Consider the following 15676-nt stretch of genomic DNA (forward strand, 5'->3'; position numbering starts at 1 on the left):
TTTAACAGTAATAATAATGCAGTAACTGTAATTTATTCATTTGTGACACAAGTATGCAGCACACCTCAAAGCAAACCAGCACAAACTTCAGTTTTTTGACAATTTTATGTATTAAAAATTATGCTATATTGCATTTTTATTTATTACAAATAAATGTAAACTGCTTTAAAAAAAAAAATATTTTAACCTCCAGACACTTCCCTAAAAAACTTTGAAGTGTCTTCTTTAAAACCAAAAATTACCAAAATTAAAACCAAAATTAGGCTTCTAGACAAAAAAAAGCCAGAGTTATATTAATTTAAAGGTGTATATCATCTTTTCACCAACCCCCCACTCAAAAAGGGCTGCGCCAGTTAAAGGGTTTTTAAACAATGTCACCGCACATCGCAACTTTTACTCACTTCCATTATTTTTTCCTACAATGGGGCATCTGATGCTGTAGGTTTGGTTTTAAACATTCCTCAAAATATTTTCCTTTGTGTTCATCAGAAGAAAGAAATGTATACAGGTTTGTAACAACATGAGTAAGTGATGAGAGAATTTTTATTTTGGGTAAACTATCCCTTTAATCTTTATTAGTCAGACCTTAAGCTAGTCGTGACTTTTCCCATCATCGGCCAAAAGAAACAACTTCAAACTCCACAGCTTCGCAATCTAATGCCAATTATTGTCTTATTTCATTTTTAACCGAGAGGGTTATAGCAAAATTGTCATAATTAACAAAACATTACCATGTAAAAAACAACCCTCAATTAGTGGTGCGACTGACTTTTCTACTTAAAGATACTTCAGACTGATTAAGTGAACAGGTTTAGTAATTTAGATCAATGCGTGCGTGTTGAGTGACTCTTCCATCCCCCAAACACTGATGAGCACGATCTCATAGACTGCCATGATAAGATAGACAATCAAACAAAGAATAAGACAGAGAAATGCAGAAAACATCCTTGGAGTACCAATGAAATTGTAATATGATCACAATAAAGCATGTTTGATGGAAACTTTGATCTAATATTCCACGTGAGGAAAGTAACTTTTCTGAGTCTTGACTTAAACTCAAAGAAACTTTTCAGCTGAAAGTTGAAACAGAAACTAGGATACTTCAGTGTGACCTCTGATTTTGTCTATTGTCCACTAAAAACAATTCACAGTCTTGATTGAGAGAGAGTGACTTTGCATTGAGTGGGTTTCAGGTGGAAATGACCCAAAATGTCAATTAGCAAATTATCATTGGCTTTAAAGAGAATGGGATCTTTTCTCTCGTTTTTTCCTAAACTGTCTGACAACCCTATCCCCTGAGACCATTACAGAGTGATTTTTGAGGTATTGTATTCATGAGGGATTTCCAGTAATTGGATTAAATTGGTTCCAGAATGTAGCAATTTATATTGTAATATCCCATTACTTCTCATACTGTTCTTAATTAATTAGGTCTCTTTTTCTTGATGTATAAGTTAGCTACTAAAAGAAGCTGCATGGGTTCGGTTTGTACCCTTCCCCCCTTTACCATCACTTTGCATTCTGAATATCATAGGTTAGCTGGTTGGTGAGATTCAGAGATGTGATAAAGACACTCCTCTCGTCTGATCGTTCTACTTATTGTCCATTATTCACTTAAAAAAGATGGATAGCACAAAGATACATATCTTTTGGCACACATTTGCATAGTGACTTTATGTGAAATTAAAGGGACATTCCACTTTTTTTGAAAATATGCTCATTTCAAGCTTCCCTAGAGATAAACATTAGATTCTTACCCCTTTGGCATACATTCAGCTGATCTCCGGGTCTGGCGCTAGCACTTTTAGCATAGCTTAGCACATTCCATTGAATCTGATAAGACCATTAGCATTGCGATAAAAATATGCAAAGAATTTTTAACTCTTCTGTAGTTACATATTGTACTAAGACACGGAAAATTAAAAGTTGCAATTTTCTAGGCAGATATGGTTAGGAACTATACTCTCATTCTGCCGTAATAATCAAAGACTTTGCTGATGCAACATGGCTACAGCAGGCGTAGTGATATTACAAACTGCCTGAAAATAGTCCCCTGCTATTGCAAGTAGCCAAGGGGACTATTTCCCGTCAGTGCGTAATGAGCATATTTTCAAAAAAAAGTGGAATGTCCTTTTAACAAAATACATTTGTGCCTTAAAAACAAAGGGTCTGTTTACACCTGGTCACTTCATGCGTTTTCTCTGATCGGATAGCTATCAGATCGTAAAAATACCAGGTGTAAATGACTTAAAATCGGTTTAAATCCGATCGCTTAAACCACTTCAGGAGGTGACATTTAAGACGAAACTGGTCAAGTGTAAATACATCTGGTTGATGAAACCACATATGTCAATGCATAACTCCACCCAAACGTAAACGTCACCCGGAAGTAGCCGACAAAGAGACAAACAAACAAAGAAGACACGCTTATTGCTTTATGGAGCGACGACAGCGCGACTAGCACCAATCTAGAACCAATAAAAGAGTCCAATGACAAACTCGAATGATATTCATCATGGACCTGTACCTACGTTAAATCATCACGCCGTCACTCTCCTGCTGCTCTGTACTGCACGCTCCAGCTCATGCCGAGCAAGGAGATGCGCATCCCCTGCCCAACATACAGTAAACATACAGTAAGTGCTGCCTTTTGTTGCATAAACGTCTTAAGTTTTTTAAGGCGGAGTAATGAATAGTGTATTTGCATTTTCCGCGGGAGTAGAAGATCGGAGTCATGTCCGTTTTGCCAAGATGCATTTATGTGGCCAAATGTAAATGGAACAGTTTTACATTCAGATATCTATCTGATCAGAGAAAACACTTAAAGTGACCAGGTGTAAAAAGGCCCAAAAATACAACCGGCCACCTTTCAAACATGTAGCTTGATATGTAAACTGCATGTATTAGTATAGTAAGTGAAGTGAAGTGTTTGATCAACGATCAGTTATTTCCTTCTCATTCTTGATGTTATGTAAATATATGTAAGGCATTATCCTTAGCCTAAAGGTTGCCTAAATGAAAACAATGTTCTGACAATTTCCATATGCAAATATGTTTTAATTAAGTAAATTAAATTTCTATTTTCCTTTGCAAAGCCTCCAGGCTAAGTGTCTGAAGATGGAAAATATGCATGGCTCTACTGTATAACGTAGCAATTACATCACTCTCTTTGGAAGTTGGGAAACAAGTGATGATGGGATGGAAATAACCAGAAGCAGACAACCAAAGAGAGATGCTACACAGTCGGTCACACCGCACAAACATAAATACCCATTGCTACTATTTATTTCTCCAGCCATATGTTTTAAATGCATCTTCTGTTTAGTACACCAGCTTAGCAGACCTTTAACTCCAACATCTTTATCTTTACATCTGTACGCTGTGTTAGATTACAGAGTCTTTACAAGACAAGAGACACAGATATCATGGCAGCTTTCATGGCTTAAAATGATGTTGATAATACTAGTGATCCTACTTGTTAAAATATTAAATATGTGACCGTGTCTGTAAAATACAGGCTGAAGTCATACCATCTATGAATGAGATTAGGAGCATTAAAGTTTGATTTTTTTATTTTAATCTTACCCAGTCAATGTTATAGATATCAAGATTATATTTTTACAGAATGTACTTCACATTATGCAGGATGATTTTATTTAAAAAAAAAAACACACATAAAGTGACTTCAGATGTATATGTTTTTTATATTTTTAATACAGATTAAATTCAGGATCTAGCAATAGTTTTAAAAATGTAATCCAATTATACGAACATATTGTAGGTCAAATATTTCTTAATTCGCTATTCCATTAAAATCGAGAGCAAAAGATGAAAACAACATTACATAAACCAACAAATAAATAAAAGAATAAAGTACGTGGAAAAACTGTACAATGGCTTTGTTTTCAGATACAACGTTCATGAATAATTACACAATGTTGGTCACATGAGAGCTACCTAAAAAGCTGTCACATCAAAGAAACACTCAATATTACATAAAGCAATGCTACGGCATGCTTATTCTATTAGCATGAATGCTAAGATGACACCTGAACAAAGAGCTGCGCGGCTGTGCCGTACACAATCTGTCACGAGAGGACAAACCTTCTATACACTCTCTTTTCTTCCCATCAGGCCAACAATTACGCATTCACAAGGGAAAATAAAGCAGCAACTTTTAAAAGAAACTCCAGTGAACCGGACTGCATTGCCATTGCTGCAGTACAGTATCCCTAGTTTTAATTTTGTTTTTGCATTATACAGGGAGTAATAAAAAAAACTTAGAATGCATTTCAAGAAACTGAGTCCTGGCTAGTGTCATTTACTTATTAAACCACAATCTTGCTGGTGACTAATCTCGCTATGTGATTTGAAGGACATGGGAGCGTAATGCATGCGAGCGTAAGACAGCTAAGCTCTGTGGGCAACCACAAGGTGGCATCTTCCTTCTTAAAGGAGGCTTGTGTTTTATGTCTGAACTGAGAAGGATGCACACGCAGCATCCCAGAAGCAGGTGGGAGTTTGTGCATGTGTGTGTGTGTGTGTGTGTCTATGCTGGTCTCAGCGTGTTTGGAACTAACCTGCGTATATTTAATGAGCAATGCCATCATCTCTTTCAGCCTCTCTCTTTCTTGTTAAACGGACCACAGGCTCTGTCAGGCACCAGCACACATTTCTCTATGGAGAAAGACAAGAGAGGCGCTTAAATAGAAGTGGGTGTGCATCTGTGTAGAGGTAACAAGAATAGGGACAGAGACTGTAAGACATATCATAGGATAGTGTTCCCTATCCCATAAATCCATCATTAAGACTGAAGTATCGCTTCATTAACACCAGACCTGAAATTCCTGGTTTGACTAATTTTGCACTGAATTGAATTAATATATATATATATATATATATATATATATATATATATATATATATATATATATATATATATATTTTTTTTTTTTTAAGTTATACTGTTTTTATTTTTAGCAAATATTTTCGAAGTTCTCCCTGGAATCTTGCTTAGTAATCTCAGTCATTGGGCAGTCAGAGGACTTCTAAAAAAGTGTCTAGTGAATAGATCTAGGGGTTTTATCTCTCCCCAAATAGAAAAAAGGACAAAATAAATAAAACATCTTACCCCAAAACAAAGAAACGAACACAAGATGAGGTTGCATGTCTAAAGTCCACTAGCATGAATAATTTCAACCTAGTTGTTTCGCAACTGTAGATCAGATGGAAATTGTTGTGTTTCCCTCAATTCCTCCACGAAATCTACTTTGGTGCTGACAGCTACAGAAAACATGACTATCTGAGAGAGAGAAAGAACACAGAGAAGACCGGTGACTACTGAAGTCCATTATCTTCACCTCTGGGCTCACGCGCTCTCCTCACCTGTTCATTTGCCATATGGAGGAGTAGTGTGCACTGAGTAAACAGTTTCATTTCCATCCATGGCAGGTCATTACACTATGTGCTCATTTTAGCAGCTGCACCTTCACTGATTCTATAGGTGCAATTAAACATCTGTTTGGTATAATTGATTAATATGATCCAGGTACAGAACGTTGTAGATGTGACAACTGGGAATGTGTTCATATTTTTCTCACTTATACATTCAAGTTAATTGTAAAATCTGTTTTTATCTGTCATCATGGTTAACTTGTTTACTGTACCATAAAAAAATTATTAAATGAGCACATATAATAGCATAACAGCAGATTCAGGAGAAACAATGTTTGAATACACACTGTAAAAAAATGCAGCATGAAGTTTAAACAACTAAACAACTTAATTATGCAAGTCAATTTAACCTACGTTTTAAAGTTAAGTTGACATAACTTAACAAATTAAGTTATTAAACAATTTCAACTTGTTTTATAAGTTAAAGTAACATAAAAATCAATGTAAATATGATATAATTTTACAGTGCAGTATTAACAGTGCTGTAAAATGCAACCTACAGTAACTCTTTGTGCCATAAAATTTACAAATTGTTTATAAAATTATAAAATTAAATCGGTTTTTAATATTTCTACTGAAGTGGATCACTGTAAAAAAGCACCATAAAGTCAAAGGAAAACGTTTTTACTATGTTCTTATCTCAACTTAGACGAATTAATGCATACCTATCTTTTTCAATGCATGCACTTAATCTTTGTACAGCGCGTCGTGAATCTGTTAGCATTTAGCCTAGCCCCATTCATTCAATTCATCAATTTTGAAGCCACCAAACACTTCCATGTTTTTCCTATTTAAAGACTGTTACATGAGTAGTTACATGAGTAAGTATGGTGGCACAAAATATAATGTGGCAAATTTTTATGCAGATAAAAAATGAGAACTATATTGGCGGAAGAGCACTTAGTTTGCAAAACTTCGACCTCGGCGCGCAGTAACATCATCACTCCTGACTACTCCCCCTCTCGCTCAAACTTCCGTCAGTATTACTGCCCCCGAGGTCGAAGAGTTGCAAACTTATCCTCTTAAAAAAATGCCACGTTTTGTCCCACCATACTTAATCGTGTAACTACTCATGTAACGGTCTTTAAATAGGGAAAAAGTGTTTGGTGACTTCTAAATTCATCCCTGTTTGGATCCTAAGGAATGAATGGGGCTAGGTTAAATGCTTACACATTCACGATGTGCTGTACAAAGATTAAGTGCACGCATTAAAAAAGGTAGGTATGCATTAATTTGTCTAATTTAAGGTATAAGAATATAGTAAAACAACTTAGTTTTGCAAGTCAACTTAACCTACTATTTTACATTCTGTTGTGATAATTTGACATAAATTATAAAAACAAGTTGGGATTGTTTAACTTAATTTGTTAAGTTAAAGTAACACAAAAAAATGTATGTTGATTTGCCATCAGTTTTACATTGTACTGTTCCACTAACAAGCCTACTGACAATCAAAAATTTTTTTTTTTTTTAAATGGGCAAAACTTTGCAAACAAAAAGTTAACTCTGTTAGGTTACTGTTGTACTGTGTTGTACCGTTTTGTGTGACAATCAGTGCTCATGGCTTCATGCCTTTCAAAAATCTCTGGAAAACTTTTTTCTCAGTAGACCAAACATTATTTGGGCACTTTTGTCACACCTAAAACAAAAATCACTGCGTTATCAAATATCAAGCCATGTTGAATTTATTTATTTATTCATAACGCCATTGGCTATATTCATGGCGAGAACCAGTTATTCCATGCACAAGTTAAATCATGCACACATTGGCGGTTGGTACACTGTAAAAAAATTCAGTAGAAATTACAGTATTACTGGCAGCTGGTTGCCAGTATCTTACTGTAGATTTTACATTTATGTTATTTACTGGCAACAGTTTGTTCAAAGTTAAAATAACATTAAACATTTTCAGTTTTTATCTTTTACAGTAAGTAACTGCCAACCAGCTGCATAATTACAGCTAATTTTTTACAGTGTACACCTCCCTAACGTGCATGTCTTTGGACTGTCTGTGGGAAGAAACCGAAGTATCCAGAGTAAACCCACGCTGACACAGGGAGAACATGCAAACTCCACACAGAAAGAGCATCTGCCCCAGCCGGGGCTCAAACCGGGGACCTTTTTGTTGTAAGGCAAAAGTGCTACCCACTGAGCTGCATTGTTACATTTAATAATCTGTTTCATATTTTGTTATCTAATAAAATAAAATGACATTAACATTACTTAAATATCCAATCTTTTTTTAGACAAAATATATATTAAAAAAAATGTGCCCAAACAATGTGCATCACTACATTTACATGTAGCTGGCACCCGACTCTCTATAGTGTGTGCTCTCACATTTAAAGAGAATGAGAGAAATAAAACTTAATTTTCCAATCTTGAGTGATGCTAAATGCTTAAACCCACGATCTCATCTTAGTCAAATGGTCACGCTTCAGAGTTTAAGTCTAGCCAACCAATACGATCATTATTCATTTATGATGATCAAATACAGTAAAATGCTGTGTGATGGGACACATCTGCATCAACAAACCAGGAAAAACTCTTAAGCCAACACTATTTACCTCAGCGCATAATGTTTTTGTTTTTCGCATGCTTCTGACGAAACAGCATGTTTTTGATTATCAGCGGGGCTGCTCATGTAAATACGTCCACATCTTTGGAAGCTAATATGCAAAAAAGCCCTGTCCCGTGTGTCAGGATCTGTGGAACAAGGAGATTAATGGAATCCAAAAAGTGTAAATTATAGCCTTTCCCCATTGCAATGTGGAGAGGAGGGCCATCAGCCTCCAGGGAGGCTACCCACAAAGCAATTCCACCAGCTCCGCACATGCAGATCACCTATACACAGAGGTGAAGGGCAATTTCCCTTAGACTCACTTCTTTATTTATTTCCACAAATAGACTGGTTGGACATCTACATATACACGTGACCGTGGCAGCATATATTGTACACAGGTAATAATGTGAATGTGGGGGGTGGAAAGGAAGGGGTCACAGTATTGCTCTAAACCTCATGTGGAAGAATAAAGCAGTGGTATAAAATGACAAATTGTTAAATTCATTAAACCTCCCGTTTTCTGTGTTTTTGAAGCTTTGATTGTGTTTACTATGCGCAATATAACATGTGTTTATGTTTCATGTGTAAAAAAAAACAGTATTTTTCACACAATTTACTATATAGTGCTGTTTTCACTGTCCTCAAAACGGGGCTGATGTCTTCCTTGTTCTATGAAGTCCCTCCTTCAGAAATACGTGTTCTGATTGTGTTTAGTGTGTTGTGATTCGATAGCAGCTTAGCTTGCCGTTAGCTTAGCTGGCGACTGACGTATTCCTGTGGGCGGAGTTTAGTCAAAACTGTTCTAGTGACTTCATTAAAGCAGGAAGTAGAGGGCTGTAGTCCAAACCGCCCATTCGCTCTAGGCTTAAAAAGGCGAATTATTTTAAAGAAAATATATTGCCTGGCAGTGAACTTTGAGCTTTATCATTTTACAGGTATTATTTATGCTATTATAACAACATTACACACTAACTAGGGTTTAAAAAATGAGATCAGAAAGAACGTGACCTTTATAAATAATGTTCATAAAAACATGTTCACGCCATGTATCATTTGCATTATCTATTAAAGGTATATTACCTTTGAAGTATTTTTCATAGATAAGGCAAACCCAGATGCATTATTATGAGATAACTGATGAAATAAACAAAAACAAAAATAGTAGAGAAAGCTAGAGAAATGTTGTTGTAGAATTCATGCAATACTGAAAAGAATAAATAAATAAATAGAAAAAAAGTAAACCTGTGACCCTGTCTGTGAATTCCAGGCTAAAGTCTCATAATGTAAGTAGTAGATTAGGAGAATCAAAGTTTGATTTCAATCATTGATTTCAATCTTTAACACGACCTTACTCAGTCAATATGAAAGAGGTCAAGGTTATATTTTCACATAATTGTCCAAAAAAAATGTAATCATGTATTAAAAAAATCAAATGTGAGCTTAGTGTTTCATACATTATTCGTGAAAGTTCAAGTTCTATAACGCAGTTACTGCCAAAGATCCAAATCATTTACTTACAATGATCCATTTCAAGTTTCAGAACAGAGTTGTATGAAAAATCCAGTAATGGAACCTACAAAGACAAGTGACATGGATGGTCGAACAAAAACATGCAAACCTATTTACACATCACTTCATGGTTTAATAGCCATGATAAGAAATAACAACAAAAACGAATAAAGCCCAAGAAACAGCATCTCTTAGAATCCCAGCTGACGGGAGGGGCGGAGGAGCAGTTCTGGACAGAGACCCATAATTATAAACACCTTGTATTGTTTGTATTATAATAGAGTGATGCATGTTTGACGCATGAAAACATTTTATTTTTTTCTTTACATCTGGCAACACTGCTGTCCTCCATCACCCCCCCCCTTCCTTTTTACTATTCATTGAGATACAATCGCCGGTTGGCACTTCTCCAGTGTTAGATGCATTTGAATAATACATGACCTGCCCTTTTGCTGACATCACGATGCCAGAGCTCCAACAAGGTATGAATCTTATTCTATATACACTTCCAATGTTCAGCTGTTCACAATCTATACTGTCAACAATTTATCACGGGATGTAGAGTGGTGCTGCCAAGTTATCAGAGCGGTCGGCAGCCGTGTATGATGTAGTCGGAGCATCTGGCTCTTCACTGCTCGTGACATTAGCCCAGACAAGAGAATCAGTGGACTATTGAATGCAATTACAGTAAGCAAGACAGACAATAAAGATTGATAGGGCTTTTTCATTTTATCACACAGGGAAACATAACTGTGGTAAGGCTTTGCCTTCAACTGCCTGCATCTAATAATGATTGAGGGTGTGCCATGGTGTGGGCAAAGGGAGAGGTGAGAGAGAGAGAGAGAGAGAGAGAGAGAGCGCATGTACAGATTTGTGTTTTAGCCTTTTATCTTAGCACATGCATCATTGATAAATAGGGATATGCACTCCCACTAACACATATAATGTGCACATATGCATGCATGTTCACATCCTAAATGCAAACAGAAGGTATACACATGCAAAGAGACACCCACATAAAAATAATGTGTGTTTGTTAGGATTTGCATTTGGAGTTGAAACACTGTGAATAATTGCATTCTGCGGAGTTTAAAGAGTTAAACCTTTAACGCGTCCGTGTTCTGTTAATGATGAATATTTACACAACATCGATCACATTTTTGCAAGCAATCTCAATGATTAAGAGGCGAGAGAGTCACCATGCATATTTAAACAATGCGAGAGATAATAAATGAGGCCTTTCAATACAACCAACAACCTCAGGCAAAACAGTGGAAAAACATCAGAGGAAAAACACTCTCTCTACTGTTGACCACACTGAAAGGCCAAAAAGACCCCCATCTAACAGCCTGGTTACATATTCATACGGCAGCCGTGCTGCATTTAAACAAAAGCATATTTGAAACAGAATGTGTTTACTGAAAGCAAAACTGACAGGTCACATTAAAATGACCTGACAAGATTCGCAAAGGTGACTATTGGGGCAAAACGCATTATGAATTGCGGTTTCAACCGGACTTACATGCAAACATGACAAATGTTTAATTCCTTGAAAGAGAGTGGGGAAAAAGCCATTTTCTGGGAGACACAGTGGAGATGACATGTCAACGCAAGGCTGTTCTATTATTTGCTTGAGTAATCATAACAATACAACATGCTTTCCCACAAGAGTTAATTGCAATGTGGAAGAACAGACCAATGCAAGCATTTCTATATTTGCTCTAGTGTGTTGGCGTGCTGCCTTTCTTTCTATGTTTGTCCTGTAATATATATATAACTTGAATGTCATATCCTGTATAGTTATGTCATATTGTTTCGCGTAAAAACGCTTTAACGTAAATTTATTTTAATTGCACTAATTTATTAACATGCAATTAACGCAATGCACCATTTCTGTTTGACCCTTGGTCTAGCCCACAGTTGGATCAATTGAGACGCAGCCTAGACAGTAAATGTGACCCGTGCAGTCTAAATTAGTGAGAGGTTTTCATAAAAATAAGAACATTTCGCTCTCGTCTAGCGAATCCAATGCTCTGAATGGTTATTAAACATTGAAAATTATCTTTTTTTTTACGTTTTCTGATGTATCATCCTAAATGCTTAACTAATACACAAAGGATGCGTGTCCATCCACTTGTGTGTTTAATTTTGGTTTCGGTTTTAAAACATGCCGGAATTTCAAAATACAGTGCAGGACTTTCTTGATGTTAAAAGAGTTATTAAGAGCGTCAAGATGCGAAAACAATCTTCCTCGTGCTGACTAATACATCTGAAGCGTGTGCGCACAGACAGGCGAGTGCCCCACCCGATATATGCACACATAGACAAAATATGTGCCAAATCTATATTTTACCAGTGATTTTAAGGTATGGATGTACCAAGCCCCTAAGGTGACATTGGAGTAAAAAAAATCTGAAGTTTAGTTTCATGTGCTCACGTGAAACTTTCATGTGCTCACACGAAACCTTCATGTGCAGAATTTTTTTTAAGTTTAGTTTCGCGTGCTCACATGAAAGTTTCACGTGAGCACGTAGAAGCGAAAGTTTCACGTGAGCAGGTGAAAGCGAAAGTTGCACGTGAGCACGTGAAAGCGAAAGTTGCACGTGAGCAAGTGAAAGCGAAAGTTTCACGTGAGCAGGTGAAAAGAAAGTTGCACATGAGCACGTGAAAGCGAAATTTTCACGTGAGCACGCGAAACTAAACGCGGTAGTTTCACGTGAGCACGCAATATTTTCACAATCTTTATTAAATTTTTGTTCCATGTCCCCTTAGGGGCTCTGTATGGATGTGATAATTTTTGTGGTAATTTTAGATTTTTCTCAAAATTAACTTTGCTGAATCTGTAAACTTAAAACAGGTGTAGTTATGTCACGTTTTGTCAGATTCCAAAAAATCATGCATTATTTTGAAGTTTTTTTAATAGAGAATGTCTAAGTAAGGAATAATTGACGAAGGGCCAGTGAATTGTAGGAAAATAATGCACACCCAAGGTGGTTATGCGACACAACGCGAAGCGTAGAGTGCCACTGCGGGTGCGCATTATTTTCAAATTATTCAAAGTCAATTATTCCTCTTATACCATGGTTACCAAAAATATTTCTCTGGTGCCTATTTTTCAGACATTTTAAAGATTATGATGTGCGTTATTGAAAAATAATTAACACCCATGGAACATTTCTCAGCCAATCATTGCTAAATTAAGGTAAATTTAGAACAGATAAAAATCGTCCGATTAATTTGCAAGTAATTGCAAGTTAACTCATGACAATCACACGATTAATCTAGATTAGATTAAATCGCGTTCGGTGTGATTGGCCATGTGGGCCCTCTGTTGGTAAAGAAAGAACAAACCTTAATGCTAGAATCCTTATCAAACCATATAATGCTTGACAAACAATACTGTTGTAAAGTTTTTCCAGCTAAAACGTCTGTTCAAAGTTTTTCATCATTTAAGGATCTTAAAAGAGTCATACATGTTTTCAATTAACCTCGTTTGGAATATTCTAATTCCGTATAGTGTATGTTGGAATATCATAGTCCTCTATGGCATGGCTTCAAATGGTTTAAAATGCTGCAGCCAGATTTTTAACGGGAGTCTATAAACGAGCATATTACTCCAATTTTATGACTCTAAATTGGTTGCCAGTGCGTTATAGAGAGGAATTCAGAGTACGTCTGTTTGTTTTTAAATCCTTGAATGGTTTGGCGCCTTTTTATTTGTCTGAACTTTTAAACTTGAATAAGCCAGCCAGATGCCTGCAGTCTTTAAAACAACAACAACCTGTCGTATCCAAGATCAAGCCTGAAGTCGAGAGGTGACTGTGCAGTTGCAGTTGTTGGACCTAGACAACGGAGTCCTTTAATTCTGAGATCTGTACAGTCCAAACATTGATGGTCAAAAATGGTCAGAAAGTGGTCCCTTGCTGTCACCGGGGCGGTACCCTTTCAAAAAGTACACCTTTGCCTAAAATATATACCTAGAAGATACATATTGTAATCTTTCTAAGGATTCTGCCGCAGTGACAGCGTAGGGCCATTTTTTTCTGTCATTTACGCTGGCATTTAAATCAAGTACTTTTTAATTTGCATTTTAGATCTAGCTTCTGAATAGCGGTATGGTCATTTATTATGTTTTCAGTATGTGTGCTTTATAAATAAATGAAATAATAAAATGAAATGAATGAAGTAGAAGTCAAAATTGTTTATACTGCAACTATAAGTCAAAGTAAACTCCAAAAGTGCAGCAATCAAAACAACACCAAAAACACATTTCAAACAATGTACTGTCAAGGTTTCCATATTGCATCTCAGTGTCTAGAATGAGGTTTAAAAGATGTGTGTGTGGGGGGGGGGTCTTGTGACAGCTTTGTATATTTGCATGCACATACAGTTTCAGATGCAGTCACACGGGCAATGTGCTGGGGCTTTATCAACTGAGATAAGGCCAGACTGGCCTTTTACCAAGGGGAACTAGGTGTAATCTAAAAAAGCTTTTCATTAACAAAGAGATCCCTTCCTCAAGGATACCAGCAAGGCTATAACCAAACCCAACTTTGCTCCTCTGCCTCTTGTGCTTCCTGTTATCTGCCCCTTCATTTGTGTCTAAAACTTATTACTCTCATAATGAAACACTTTCACCCAGGCTCAACATCTCTGTTACCAGTGGATATTGTACCCCTTGCCCTTACTGTCTGATACATGCAAATGAATGGCCAAATAAATATCGACAAACAGGTTTTTTTTCTAATTCCCCACTGGTTTGACTTTGTCTGCACCCTGGAACTGATTACAATAAGCTCTCCAGTTCTCGCATACATTCGCTTTCATCAATGATAAAAGGTTGAGCATAATCTGAGAATAATATGTTCGTCACGTATATTCACCTGCAACGAAATAAAAAATGAGTATAAACAGTCAGCGATGGTTAAATCTATCAAATCATAGATTTAACCATTTATCAAGACACCAATGGAGAATTTGCTGTTTACAGATACAAAGTATATGTCCTCAAGGCATATACAGGTAGGAATACTGGTAGTAACAGTTAATAAGAAGATTAGTGGATAAAGAAGGACATAAACAAACCGCACATACACGCCACATAAAAGTAAAGCAGTGTAAAGCAATTTGCTTGCATGATAAAAGATCGCTGATATGCTCTGAAAGTAAGCAGTTCTGTTAACACACAAACTCTGACTTCCGGTATTGGAGCTTTGTTAAGATTCTTATCTGCAAATGTCAAAAAGAATTAAATAGATAACTGTCATTCAGAATATGCTCCAGCACTCTGACATATTGCTAAGATAAGGCAGACCCCACGCAGTCGCCTGTTTCTCAGTCAGAAGCCACTGCATTTCCTTCACATCCAAAGAGCTAATTCCCCGCTCATATGAATATGCCATTTTCCCACTGCCAACATGATGAATCCCTGAACTGTACGTCACTGTTAGCAGGCCCCACCAAAAATGCCATATTAATGTCAAATGAGATATAACGATTTAGATTTGTCAGATTGTCCGATGTCAGTCCACATCCATCCTGCGTGCCGGTGAAGATTTCCCATCAGACACTGAGAGTAAAAAGAGATAACACAGTTCTCTGTGTTGCGGCTGCTCTCTCTGGAGGCAAAGGGCCAAAGAAGTTATTCCAACTACTTTGCTCTTTGTAGTTAAAGGTATATTTTACCCCCAAATAAAATCATGTCATGATCAGTAAAGGAATATGCATACGTGCATATTGTAGACAACAAATAATGCTATAGTCTTATACACTCACATAAGGATTATTAGGAACACCGTACTAATGCTGTGTTTGACCCCCTTTCGCCTTCAGAACTGCCTTAATTCTACATGGCATTGATTTAACAAGGTGCTGAAAGCATTCTTTAGAAATGTTGGCCCATATTGATAGGATAGCATCTTGCAGTTGATGGAGATTTGTGGGATGCACATCCAGGGCACGAAGCTCCCATTCCACCACATCCCAAAGATGCTCTATTGGGTTGAGATCTGGTGACTGTGGGGGCCTTTTAGTACAGTAAACTCATTGTCATGTTCAAGAAACCAATTTGAAATGATTCGAGCTTTGTGACATGATGCATTATCCCGCTGGAAGTAGCCATCAGAGGATGGGTACATGGTGGTCATAAAG

At 36.8% G+C, this 15676-nt stretch overlaps 1 long non-coding RNA gene across 9 annotated transcripts in view; it reads right to left on the minus strand.

The window, feature by feature from the left end:
* LOC129416802 (uncharacterized) overlaps positions 1-15676 on the minus strand; it is a 342254-nt gene that overhangs the window by 268037 nt on the left and 58541 nt on the right. For all 9 annotated transcript variants that reach the window (XR_012372153.1, XR_008635554.2, XR_008635548.2 and 6 more), the window contains exon 4: positions 4581-4677. This is a non-coding gene — a long non-coding RNA (uncharacterized lncRNA). The remainder of the gene's footprint in view (positions 1-4580; positions 4678-15676) is intronic.

The sequence above is a fragment of the Misgurnus anguillicaudatus genome, chromosome 11 (genome assembly GCF_027580225.2).
Source record: "Misgurnus anguillicaudatus chromosome 11, ASM2758022v2, whole genome shotgun sequence".
NCBI lineage: Eukaryota > Metazoa > Chordata > Actinopteri > Cypriniformes > Cobitidae > Misgurnus > Misgurnus anguillicaudatus.